This window comes from Acanthaster planci, unplaced genomic scaffold (assembly GCF_054643075.1).
Source record: "Acanthaster planci isolate LZ-2023a unplaced genomic scaffold, COTS_SCS Contig175, whole genome shotgun sequence".
Lineage (NCBI taxonomy): Eukaryota > Metazoa > Echinodermata > Asteroidea > Valvatida > Acanthasteridae > Acanthaster > Acanthaster planci.
This window is the reverse complement of record NW_028257796.1, coordinates 1-11,436: the sequence shown is the minus strand read 5'-3', so window position 1 is coordinate 11,436 and position 11,436 is coordinate 1. Positions and strand designations below refer to the sequence as shown.

General features: G+C 42.0%; 1 pseudogene across 1 annotated transcript; it reads left to right on the top strand.

Moving 5' to 3' along the window:
* Positions 1-4,162: 4,162 nt before the first annotated feature.
* Positions 4,163-11,350, top strand: LOC147795084 (beta,beta-carotene 15,15'-dioxygenase-like; annotated as a pseudogene). Its single transcript, XR_015424139.1, has 8 exons — positions 4,163-4,280; positions 4,866-5,016; positions 5,187-5,412; positions 5,550-5,730; positions 6,629-6,842; positions 7,641-7,887; positions 8,209-8,311; positions 11,122-11,350. The product of XR_015424139.1 is annotated as a beta,beta-carotene 15,15'-dioxygenase-like (transcript).
* Positions 11,351-11,436: the final 86 nt, after the last annotated feature.

Below are 11,436 nucleotides of genomic sequence, written 5' to 3'. Positions count from 1 at the left end.
CTTTTTCCCACTAAATTGTTCCCATTCGAATAATGTATCATGAAGTCAGATCGTTAATCACACATTTCGTTTGACCATGGAGGTAGGTTTGACATCACATGGATCATGTCATTGTCCTTTGCTCAGAACTTTCTGGAGCAGACAGTTAAGCAGACGGACCAAAGGATTTGCATACTTAATGAGTACATGAGCCTATGCGGTTTCTTGAGTAATAATCCCTTTTCCTTTATGCTGCAGGGAAGTGGAAGTAAGCCTATACATGTACGATACCCCTTTTGTGGTTTGCACTATTCACGCATACTTTTGAACATGTGCAACTCATGCATGGGATAACTCTATCTCCACGGTAACTGTTGCAGTGCTCAGCCCTATCAGAGGGGGACATAGAAACAAGTGGGAAACGGCATGGGGTTCAACTTGGGAGAGCAATAAATCAAAAATCCACCGGGGGTCCCCAGGGCGAGTTCGCCCCAGGGAATACATGTATAGGGCTAAGGGATATTTTATGAATGCACGTGGGTTTTAATTAACTGTGAGCCACATGCAACCTCAAACTTGTTTCACAAACATTCACCGGATACCAAAAATTAAATCAAATCGTGATATATATGACAACGTCATTCCCCAAACCTGCAGTTTGTCACCTGCAGAAACCATAGAGCAATCACGAAAGACTGCCCAACTTATGGCTAAACATAGACCTTTAAATGTCACAGCATTATGATGTAGTTATTCAAAACTTTTCCCAAACGCAATGTAAACATATATAAAGATGCACTTAATGGGTCCAACCGCTACAACATGCGGTCGGACATACATGTAGTCCGTGTCGATAGCAGTCACAGGTCATTCATAATTCTATTTGTTTCTCATGAAAACGAGTTTGATTTAAATTTATTTCATAAAAACTAACTTTGAAAAAATATGGTTCGTAAAAAGAAGCAATTATTTATATTCAACAAGGAACACTATTCTTAAAACAGCTCTGGTAAAACGAACTGGGAAAAATCATACTTCACTAGGCCTATTTGAAAATGTCAACCTCAGTGTACGCTTATCATATTCTACTTTGTTACGGTCATGTTTCTTTTTATGTTTGTCCCAGCCCAAAAAGTAAATTTCATATATAATAAGTTGAACTAGGTTTCTCCACACAGGGCCAGTTTAGTCGTTACACGTAGATCAATTTGTTTTGGCGCACCGATTGAATACAGAGCCTAAAGTCGCGAATCAAGCTTCTGGGACCCTTGCGCGGCCAGCCTTTTGGGGATTTTACCTGGGAAAGACCTCGTTTTATACGTTTGGATTAATGATTTTCTGAATGAAACCACGACAAGGTATACTCATGTCGCAATATCTTTGTGTTTTTTAACTAATGTTGTTGAAAATTCACCTGGAGATGTTAAAACAAAAACCAAATTTCATTAAGGACCCTCCACTCCCCCATTATCCCCTTGTTCATGAACGCTTGTTTTCACTTCATACACATGGAACTATGTGAAAAGGAAATGCGCAAAGATTAACCAGTACATGTACCTACCTACAGTCAATGTTTTCTTGAAGTTTGTTCCCTGAAAAACTGTAAACAACAACCTTTTCGGATCTCTTATTCAACTTAGTTTTAACCGAAAGACCATAGCATAAAATAATTTCGTAAATCGTCATCTGCGTACGCGTTTATCGAGTTGCATTGGCCGTATTTTCGGAAGTGACGATAGTTCTCTTTCAGGTAAAGCAATTCTTCAGTTTCTATAAATTAATATACATTTTACAAGTTGCCTTTTTGAAATTTTGAAAGTAATGAACGACAGTAACAGCAGATTCTTTCATTTTTGCAGGTTATTGTCCTATTCGAGAGTTCCAGAAGCACACCACCAGAGTTCAACATCCCTTTCAGGCTGCAAATTGTTTTTTTTTAAACAACACACTTTGGAAATCCGACTTGAATAAAGACTACATGTATAATCGTGGCTTTCGGGAATTTTATTCAAAGGGAAATCCGACATTTCCTCGAAGCATGCAGACTGGTCTCCCCTCAAGCACCATTTTCCCATAGGAAAGCATATGGTCCATCCTCAAACAGTTGTGCAGTAAAAAATGCTTTCAAAAGGCTATTTTAAAGACAAACACAACAGCGAAGGCTACTTTGATCATGCAGCTGGGGTTTGTCACGAATTTAAAACAAGTCTCACGGATCTCACAAGTTGAGGATTTAAAGATATCAAGAGGACGTTTTAACCAGCTTTGATTAGTCACATCATCAATAACGGCCAAACATTTTAACGTTCATTCGTCATACTTACAGACATTATAGAGATGTAAACATTTTTTTCGGAAAGAGTGCGATTGAAATTGCTTGAAAATACATGCTTTTTAAATAATGATCAAAACTTCAGGCCAAAAAATACGTACGCGTTACGTTTGTCTTGCTGGCAACTTATCGATGGTTCATAGTGCCAGAGGACATGTATCAGCGGCTGCGTTTGAGCATTGTGTGCGTTACTCGCGTTAAGACAAGCATACCTCAGAGAGTCCAAAATGGTAGAGTGCTGGGGCCGGGGTAAGAACGTCGATGGGGGTAGTCGAGTATAGGCCTACTCTTCACGTGAAGAACTTCGCAAATTTCTTTACCTGCAAATTTTATCATTCTGTAGGCTATCAGACGTGATCTTCCGACTGCAGTTTGTCATACATGTCACTTACAGTAAACGTCGCGCACGTGTTGGTGATTCAGGGCGCCTTTCCATAATTATGTATTTTTTTTGGGTGCATCGCGTACACGATGCTTTCATGCGTTTCACTTTTACGGACCCCAAAATCGACTCCATTGGCATAGCATCAGCACACGTGTGCGTTGCATTCGGCCGTCAAAATACCCCGGGAGCGATTTTGACGGATACGCAAAGCTCGGCGCAAGTGTTGACGCGCATATGGAAAGGAACCTTTGTCCTCAACAACCCTTTAAAACGAAAGGCTTCGTCGGCTTTTACTGAAACTGGGCCTTTTCGGTTTGGGTCCGCTCTGTTATGAATTCTTCACAACTTACGTACACGGACACAAGGCCGCGCAGTGAACTGATTTGTTTATCGAAAAGGTACCTTCAGCTCTTCGTTGGGAAACACCATTGCCGGATCTCTGCAGAGGTCAACAGAAATCAGCTTTGATGTTTTCATCACCTGTCCCATTTTTGCCCACTTGTCCTCTCATCATAAGCTGGGGGTAGGGAACATTACAAATTAACCATGACGGCTTACACTTTAATCACTTTTCTCGGGCCCAAGGATCATGTCATCGCAATACGGGCGATTCACAACAGCGCGCCTCCAAGAGTTTGCAACACGTTGGCCAATCACGATGCACGAAATCTGTCAACTCAATGCGCATTTGGAAAGGGTCATCAGATTTCGCGCGTTGTGATTGGCCAACGCATTGCAAACTCTTAGAGGCGCGCTATTGTGAATCGCCCGTATTCACGTGAAATATGAACTGTACGGGTGTTGATGAGGATGTGATACCTATACTAATGAAAATCCGATGTCTTCTTTTTTAAATTCCTGAACTCTGCACATTCGCTTTCGCAGCCACCAGGAGTTTAATCCTCACGCTTAACATTGCCATGCTTTTACTTTTCAAGTACATGTACATGTTTTGAAAGAAAGAATTTATCAAATTGCACACTCCAAACGTTAGTTTGATAAGAACACATACCCTTGTCTGTGCAAAGTGGACAAGGACAGCAGCTTCTTTCTGTGAAAATCGACGAGTTACGTTTGTCATACATTTTGTACATACCGGATAACTTTTACTGGCAGATTCAAAATGGACGGACAAGATTATTAATCCCTCTTGGCTTGACCTCTCACTGACAGTGAGTGCACACTTGCACATGCGTGGTGAGCAAGTATACCACCAGCAATCTCTCTGCTTTGCTCAAGCGCGAGTAAAATGCTTTCCACGATCCACGATTGGCCATTGTTCGTTATTTATCTGTAAACGTGCTGCTACAGCCACCAGTCAATGTACTAATCGTAATGAGAACATGATTTTCCCCTTCCCAGAATCCTTTGGCAGCATTCAACGACTTACCATCTTGGCAGCCATTATACACATCTCATCAACTCCACATAAACAAACTAACAATTCGTCACTTTGATTCGGGGGCATGTCGTCTGGGAGATCCAACTGTGCTGATGATGGAGAGGAGGTGGAATGCCCTTTTCGCCAAATTCTGACTTCTATTCATCGGGAGAGTCATGAACCTCGACGTGCTAACGTCACCGGTAAGCTGAGAGTCGTATTGTCCAACGGTGATTTCTTGAAGGATGACATGCATCCATTGCTCCATGGTTTTAGAAGTCTTCTGTCGGGTGAACAATGTATGTGTCGGGAACTTTAACCACCCCCCCTGCGCTCGAGGCCAGTACACCCCCTGTGTGCCCACCTCCCCTACTCAGAAATTAGAGAAGGAAGAAAATCTTGTGATGGTCCGCCTTGGTCACTGTTACCAATCTCACTGGGTGCCCCCTCCAGAAATGAGGACCCCAAGTGCCCCGCTGCAAAATGTACTCCAGTTAACCACTAGTATAGTTACCTCTGCGTACTGTCACTATTACCTACTGTCACTACATGCACTACATGGGCATACAAAGAAATGAAAGAAAGGCAAAATCCTGCCACTGTTCTTGGGGTGTTGTTTTACTTTCAAATAGTCACTTGCCAAACGCTCTACTGGTACCTTCTCTTGTCAAACTTCTCCACACGTCTGTACAGGGTTTGCAATTCATCGGAATGGGAACTCCCAGCCCTGAATGTCGTGGCGTGTTGGTACTACAAACTCCTTGACTTTTGTTTATTTTTTTTTTTAGGCGAGATCCCAAAGTGGCTGAAAGGCTCGTTTCTCCGTAATGGGCCAGGGCTCTTCGAAGTCGGAGAGCAGGAGGTCGGTAGCTTTTTCGACGGCTTCGCTCTTCTTCATCGATTCATCATTGAGGATGGTCAAGTGTCGTATCAGAGCAGGTGAATCCCTGTCAAGGCAACAACCCTCTTTCTTTAAGTAATTGCCTGTCCCATCCCTGTTAAAAAGCACACTCGGCTCAGTCAAAAAGAAAAGAGAAACCATTGCCAAACGGAAGGTAACCATGAGGTGACAGTCCATCTACCTCTCCTTTTATCTGATCCCCAAACAGGTACCTAGAGAGTGATGCATACGAATTGGCTATGGCTGAGAAGCGCATAGTTATTCTTGGCTATGGTACGGCCGTCTACAGGGATCCCTGCAAGAGCTACTTCAGACACCTCTTCTCCTATTTCACGAAGCCCTTACACGACGCCACCGATAACTGTAGCGTGAACTGGCTGCATCTCGGACAGGACCATTTCTACGCCTTAACGGAAAGCAGTTTGATGTGCAAGGTAGATCCTCGGACCCTCAAAGTGACGAATAAGGTAAACGTGCGTTTGGACGATATTCTCGTGGTGATGGTCACTTTTTTCAAGTTGACTTCTCTTTGAGATTGTAAGTCAATCTGATGGACATTTAATACCTGCAGAGTTTTTGTAATGATATGAAGAAAATCTTCTTCCTGAAGGTTACGATCACTGATCACGTAGCAGTGAACATGGCTTCTGCGCATCCACACTACAGTGACGATGGTTGCGTGTACAACATGGGAACAACCTTTGGGAGAAATGTCACACACAGTATAATCAAGACGCCACTGGCCAAACAAGGTGTGTTTCTCCTCTACTGTTCAATCCTCAGGTTTGACATTGCAGGCAACATTTAACTGTTGGGTTTAAAAGTTGCTTTGCTTGCTCGACTGAATAGGAGGCAAAAAGCTGGTTGACAAATAACGAGTTTTGGATTGGCAGGAGGGCAGATGGAAAGTTACGTCTGGGCGCTTTCGTTAAACTTCATGAGTTGTGAAGTAAGTCAAATAAAGAGGAAACTGGTCAGTTTTTCTTAACTTAAGCTCAGCATGGCCTCCATTCCAGGTGAGATAGTGACGCCGTCAGTGACTTGAAAAGGGCGTGTGACCCCCCCCCCCACACGCACACAAGTGGCGGATATATCCCCCCATCCCCTGGGATCTCCGCCCATGATCTTGGGCAATATAGCCCCTTAACTGGAAGAGCAATGAAAAACAGGAAAATTTTATACCGATCAAAATTTACAGAAAATTAGGAACTGTATTCTGAGCACTAATTGCTGACGTCGTAAAAGGAAAAAGAACGCCCTCTGGTGGTACAACAAAAACAGCTACGCCACGTTTGAGATTTGTTTGCTCTACTTCATGAAATTTTGTGAGTTTTCATAATAAGGACGCGTCATCCTGGAGATTACAGAAGGGAAACTTTGAGACGTTCAGTGTCCTGTTTATTTCACCCTGTCATTTAATAAGTGTTTCTTCAGAGATCTCATCATACACAAAATCAAGTACATTTTCCGATGACACACATCGAAATTCGGTGACGTCATCAAACAAAAATCGGTGTTCGTGACTAAAACAAAGACATTTCGTCTAGTTTACAGTGCCAGAAAGTTGAAGAGAGTAAAGGTTCTTTCACATGAAGGTAACACAGGCTGGAAGTCCATATAACACGATCGTTTTCTTCGCACCTTTTGCAGGGGACAACGAGGAACCAATGAAAGGATCGAGGGTAATCTGCCGTATACCAGCCTCTTCGTCGCTGTATCCCAGCTACTTTCACAGCTTTGGAATGACCAAAAACTACATCATCTTCCTGGAACAGCCCTTCGTCGTGAACGTCCTCAAGATTCTCACCGCCAAATTGCGGGAGGTTGCCCCGAGTACCTGTCTGAGCTTTTATCCCGAGCAGAAGTACGATGCAGATTTCCAGGGAAAAATATTTTTCAGATCCTAAGTTTGTTCAGACCCTTAGTTCGATACTTAGTTTCTCCAGTTGCTCCAGAATAACTTATTTGGACGTCAAGAATGTTCCATCCAATCCAAAATCTTATAAGCTTTGGTCTCAAATTACAAGAGTTGATATTTTTTGTCTCAAAAAGGGTACCGACGAATGTTGAAGTCAGTTTTCCTAAAACAGATGCCTGAAGAGATGAAGCTGGGGCCTACAATTAATGATAGGCCTTTCGAAGACAAACCCAGATATGAAAAAAAAAGATATGCACTCCGTTCAATTTTAATTCCACTTCAACTTACGGCTGCGCCCGTGCTTATGCATAAATGAATTCTTTTTATAAGTCTTAAAGTATTCCTCTGGTACTTAATGGACGAAAACACAGGGTAGAATTCTGCAGAAAAGAAGTAAATGTACACGATACACGTATACAGTTCTTTGATTTGCATTGTTCGCGCCACCGTTTCCATGACAGGCGTGTTAAAAGATGTCGACAGGATATTGTAAGGATAGTGTCTTACGTCGCTGGGAACAAACACACAAATTCCCTATAACACAGAAAATTTATCTTCAGCAACACCAGGTTATAAGCTTGCATTTCACAGGATGAAATTATACAAGTCGTAATTGCTTCTGACTGATTTACAAATTGTTTTACTCTGCCAAAAATTGCTATTGACAATCCTTTCTGCAAAGCAGGTTCATAACATCGGGTAGAGGACTGTTTGTGTTACCTGATACTTGTTTTTGCAACTCAGGTCCCGTTTCTATCTCGTGCATCTGCGCACCGGCGAGGTGGTGTCCACCGAGTACCTCGCCGATTCCTTCTTCTGCTGACATTTCATCAATGCCTACGAGGAGGATGGACACGTGGTCGTCGATCTGTGCCGCCATGCTGATGCCAGCATAATGGACAGCGCTGGTCTGGAGGCAGCGCGAAAAATGGTTGCCTCAAACGAAGAAGAGTTGCAGGCGGTTCGCTTCGTTCTGCCCTTGGACCTGAAGGTGAGTCAATTGAGGTTTCGCTTAGTTTAGGGAATGAGATATGCCATTTCGATTCGTGGGGTTATGAAGAATCACGTGGGAAATTATAATCTCCGAAAAAGACTGCGCCTGAGTGCAAATCGTTTCTTGCAAAACACCGTTTGAACCCCTTCCGGGGTTCCAAAACGTTTCGTTTCACGTGGCTTTACTGGCGTTAGCAGGAAAGCAAACGCAATATATTGCCAACTTCAGCAGTGGGTCTAGACCAAACTCGATATTCTACATCAGTATGGTCAAGCAGAATATTATACATGTATATTGGATGTGTTTTTCCTAAACTAGAAGGATACTGAAGAACTTGTTACGCTTGCCGGTAGCCGAGCCACTGCTAAACTGATTGGTCCAGGCAAAGTTTTCTGCACACACGAGGATCTTTCAGATCAAAGTGAGTTGTCCTTTTCAGAAATTATTACATAAATCTAGTGGAATACACGAACAGTATATTTTGAAGACAGAAGCAGCAGGTAAACTTATAGAGTTCGGACCAACTGCCACAAAGAATCTACATTCAGTATTTCCACAGTATGGGTGATTCACAATGGAGCGCCTCCAAGAGTTTGCAACGCGTTGGCCAATCACAACGCGCGAAATTTGTCGACCATTTCCAGACGTGCATTGGGTCGACAGATTTCGCGTATTGTGATTGGCCAACGCGTTGCAAGCTCTCGGAGGCTCACTACAGTAAACGGCCGTATTATTAAAGGGTACAACGTGAATACACTGGCTATCAGAGGAGAAGTTGTCCTCCATCACAGTAGATTTGTAATGATTTTTATGATGGGAGTGGCTGAGACTGATTCGCTCCGTTCATTCCAAAATTGGTAAAAATTCCAAAATTGGAAAGCGCATAGTTTCACTCTTTGTACAACTTGGAGGGCGCATTAATTATTATTATTTTTGCTTTGTGTACTCCAAGTGCCCCAACCCTTCGGTTCCCCGCTCACATCAAACGCCAATTAATTGGTGACTAAGGATCATCTCGAAGCTTACTTCGATGGTTAATTAAATCCTGGTTTCCATACGCGATTTCAAGACGGAAGCAGTCGTTTACAAACCAGAGAGACATCCGCCATGCCAGCGTCCGTGTTTGCACGGGCTTAATATAGCATCTACGCAAACATTCAGTCGGCCAATCCGGGCGAATCTTAATAGTACGCCTCCAAGAGTTTGCAACGCGTTGGCAAATCACAATGCGCGAAACCTGCCGACCCTCTCCAACGAGCATTGGGTTGACAGATTTCGCGCATTATGATTGGCCAGTGCGTTGCAAACTCTCGGAGTCGCACTGCTGTGAAACGCCTGTATTAATTAAGTTTAATTAACTTATCCAACTTTGCCATGCTAGCTCTATGAAGCGCCCTCGTAACTTTATTAGTAAAAAAAATCAAACGAAAAAAATATGCCGAAACTAATTTAATAGGACGAAAGTGATATCAATCTAAAACGAAACAAATATACAAAAGACGAAAGAAATACATATAGGACGAAACTAATACATAAAGCACGAAACTAATCTATATGCAGGACAAAAGTACTTTAAAGGACAAAGATGATTTATATTGGACAAAAACTATAAACAGACTACAAATTCATATAAAATGACGAAACTAATGAATATAGGACGAAACTAATAAATACAGGACGAAAATAATAGATATTGGATGAAAGTAATAAATATAGAACGAAACTAATAAATATAGAACGACAATAATAAGTTTAGAACAAAACTAATAAATAGGACGCTACTTCGACGCCAGACCGGTTGTGATATGGAGCAAAATGTAACATATTATACAGAATGAAAACGTAAAATATATAAGACGAAGCGCCATCTACCGACCGGTTCGCGGACGTCGTGCCGCTTGTGCGCCATACCCGGTTCGGAGAGTTACACGGACAACATTAACACTCGATGCCCCTGTACACAAACCTATGAGATTTGTCTATTAAAAAAAAAACGTTTTCTAAGTAAATGCTTCGGAATTTTCCTTGCTACGTTTCATTTTTTGAGACATGCCATCGCTTTCTGACGGTTGTTGTAACTTTTTAAGAGAAAAATTAGAGTTGCCCGTAACCCTTATGGAACTCTTTCCCCGACACTCTTGATGATACGGTGGACGTCATATCACACTTTACTTGTCATAGAGATTTGTCAAAAAGAGTGGAACTGTGATCCTGAACCACGGCTCAAACGTTGGAAAATTGAAAACGTTCTAGTACGAGAAGTTCATGTGGTTGAAAACATCCTTCAAAACCCTGCTTTCCGTGAATTAGTTGCAACAAATGTTATACCCACTAGCAATGGGCCCAGGCCTGCTGCTAGTAATGCCAGTGGTACTCGCGTAATGCCTGACACTGGTAGCAATGTAAGGACCCGCTTGTCACTACTTGTCTTTCTTTCGCCAATTGGCTTTATAGGCGTGCACTTCATCTTGGGGCGGCACCCTGTCCTATTTATTAGTATCGCTCTGTAAGTTTTTATAGTTTTGTTTTATTTTTTAGTTTCGTTTTATATTTATTACTTTCATCCTATATTTATTAGTTGCGTCCTATATAGGCCTATGATTAGTTTTGTCCTATTATTTTCGTTCTATATTTATATGTACATAGTTTCGTCATTTATATACGAATTTGGTCGTATATTTATCAATTTTCGTCCTATATAAATAATCTTTGTCCTTTAAATGTACTTTTGTCCTATGCATAGATTGGTTTCGTGCTTTATGTATTAGTTTCTTCCTATTTTCTTTCGTCCTTTATATATGTTTCGTCTTAGATTTATTTCACTTTCGTCCTGTAAATATTAGTTTCGTCATAAATATATTATTTTCGTTTGTTTTTTTATACTAATAAAGTCATATAGGGTGCCCCATACAGCTGCGCCTAATTTTATGTCCGCTGTGATAAGGCGTTTCTGTTATGATTGCGTACCGTCGTGGATCGCTTGGCAATACTGCCCGTGTTGAAACAATGCTTTTATACGTGCAACCACTTTGGTACACTGACAACCTAGTCCTCAGCAAAAAAGTTTTCCGTAGCTAATGGGTCTTAGAATAAGCCGTACGTCAAGCTAAATAGAGTTTAATGGAATTTATGTTACGACAAATGGAGGGCATTGAGGGCATTGTTATTGTAATCGTGCGCCTCCTTGTCAACTTGGAAATGCGTTTTAACCATGCGTTCATGTCTTCACAGGAATTGAGCTACCGCAAATCAACTATGAGAAATACAACGGCCGACCCTACAGGTATATATACGGGTTGCCAAACAATCTGCGCGAGGTAAGTCAGAAACCATGTAATGCATCAACACTTAATACAATGTCATTTCTTGGAAGTGTTTGGGTCCACTGCTGGGCCGTTATGATTTACAAAGTCAGAATGGTACTCTTTGCCAGGGTATCCCCTGCATGCCCTATTCACGAGTGAGGCAGCTCACCTCACTGATTTAGTGACAACCTCAGGCTTTTCTGTTGGATTTTACCAGCTCGCACTTAAAAACAGACAAAGA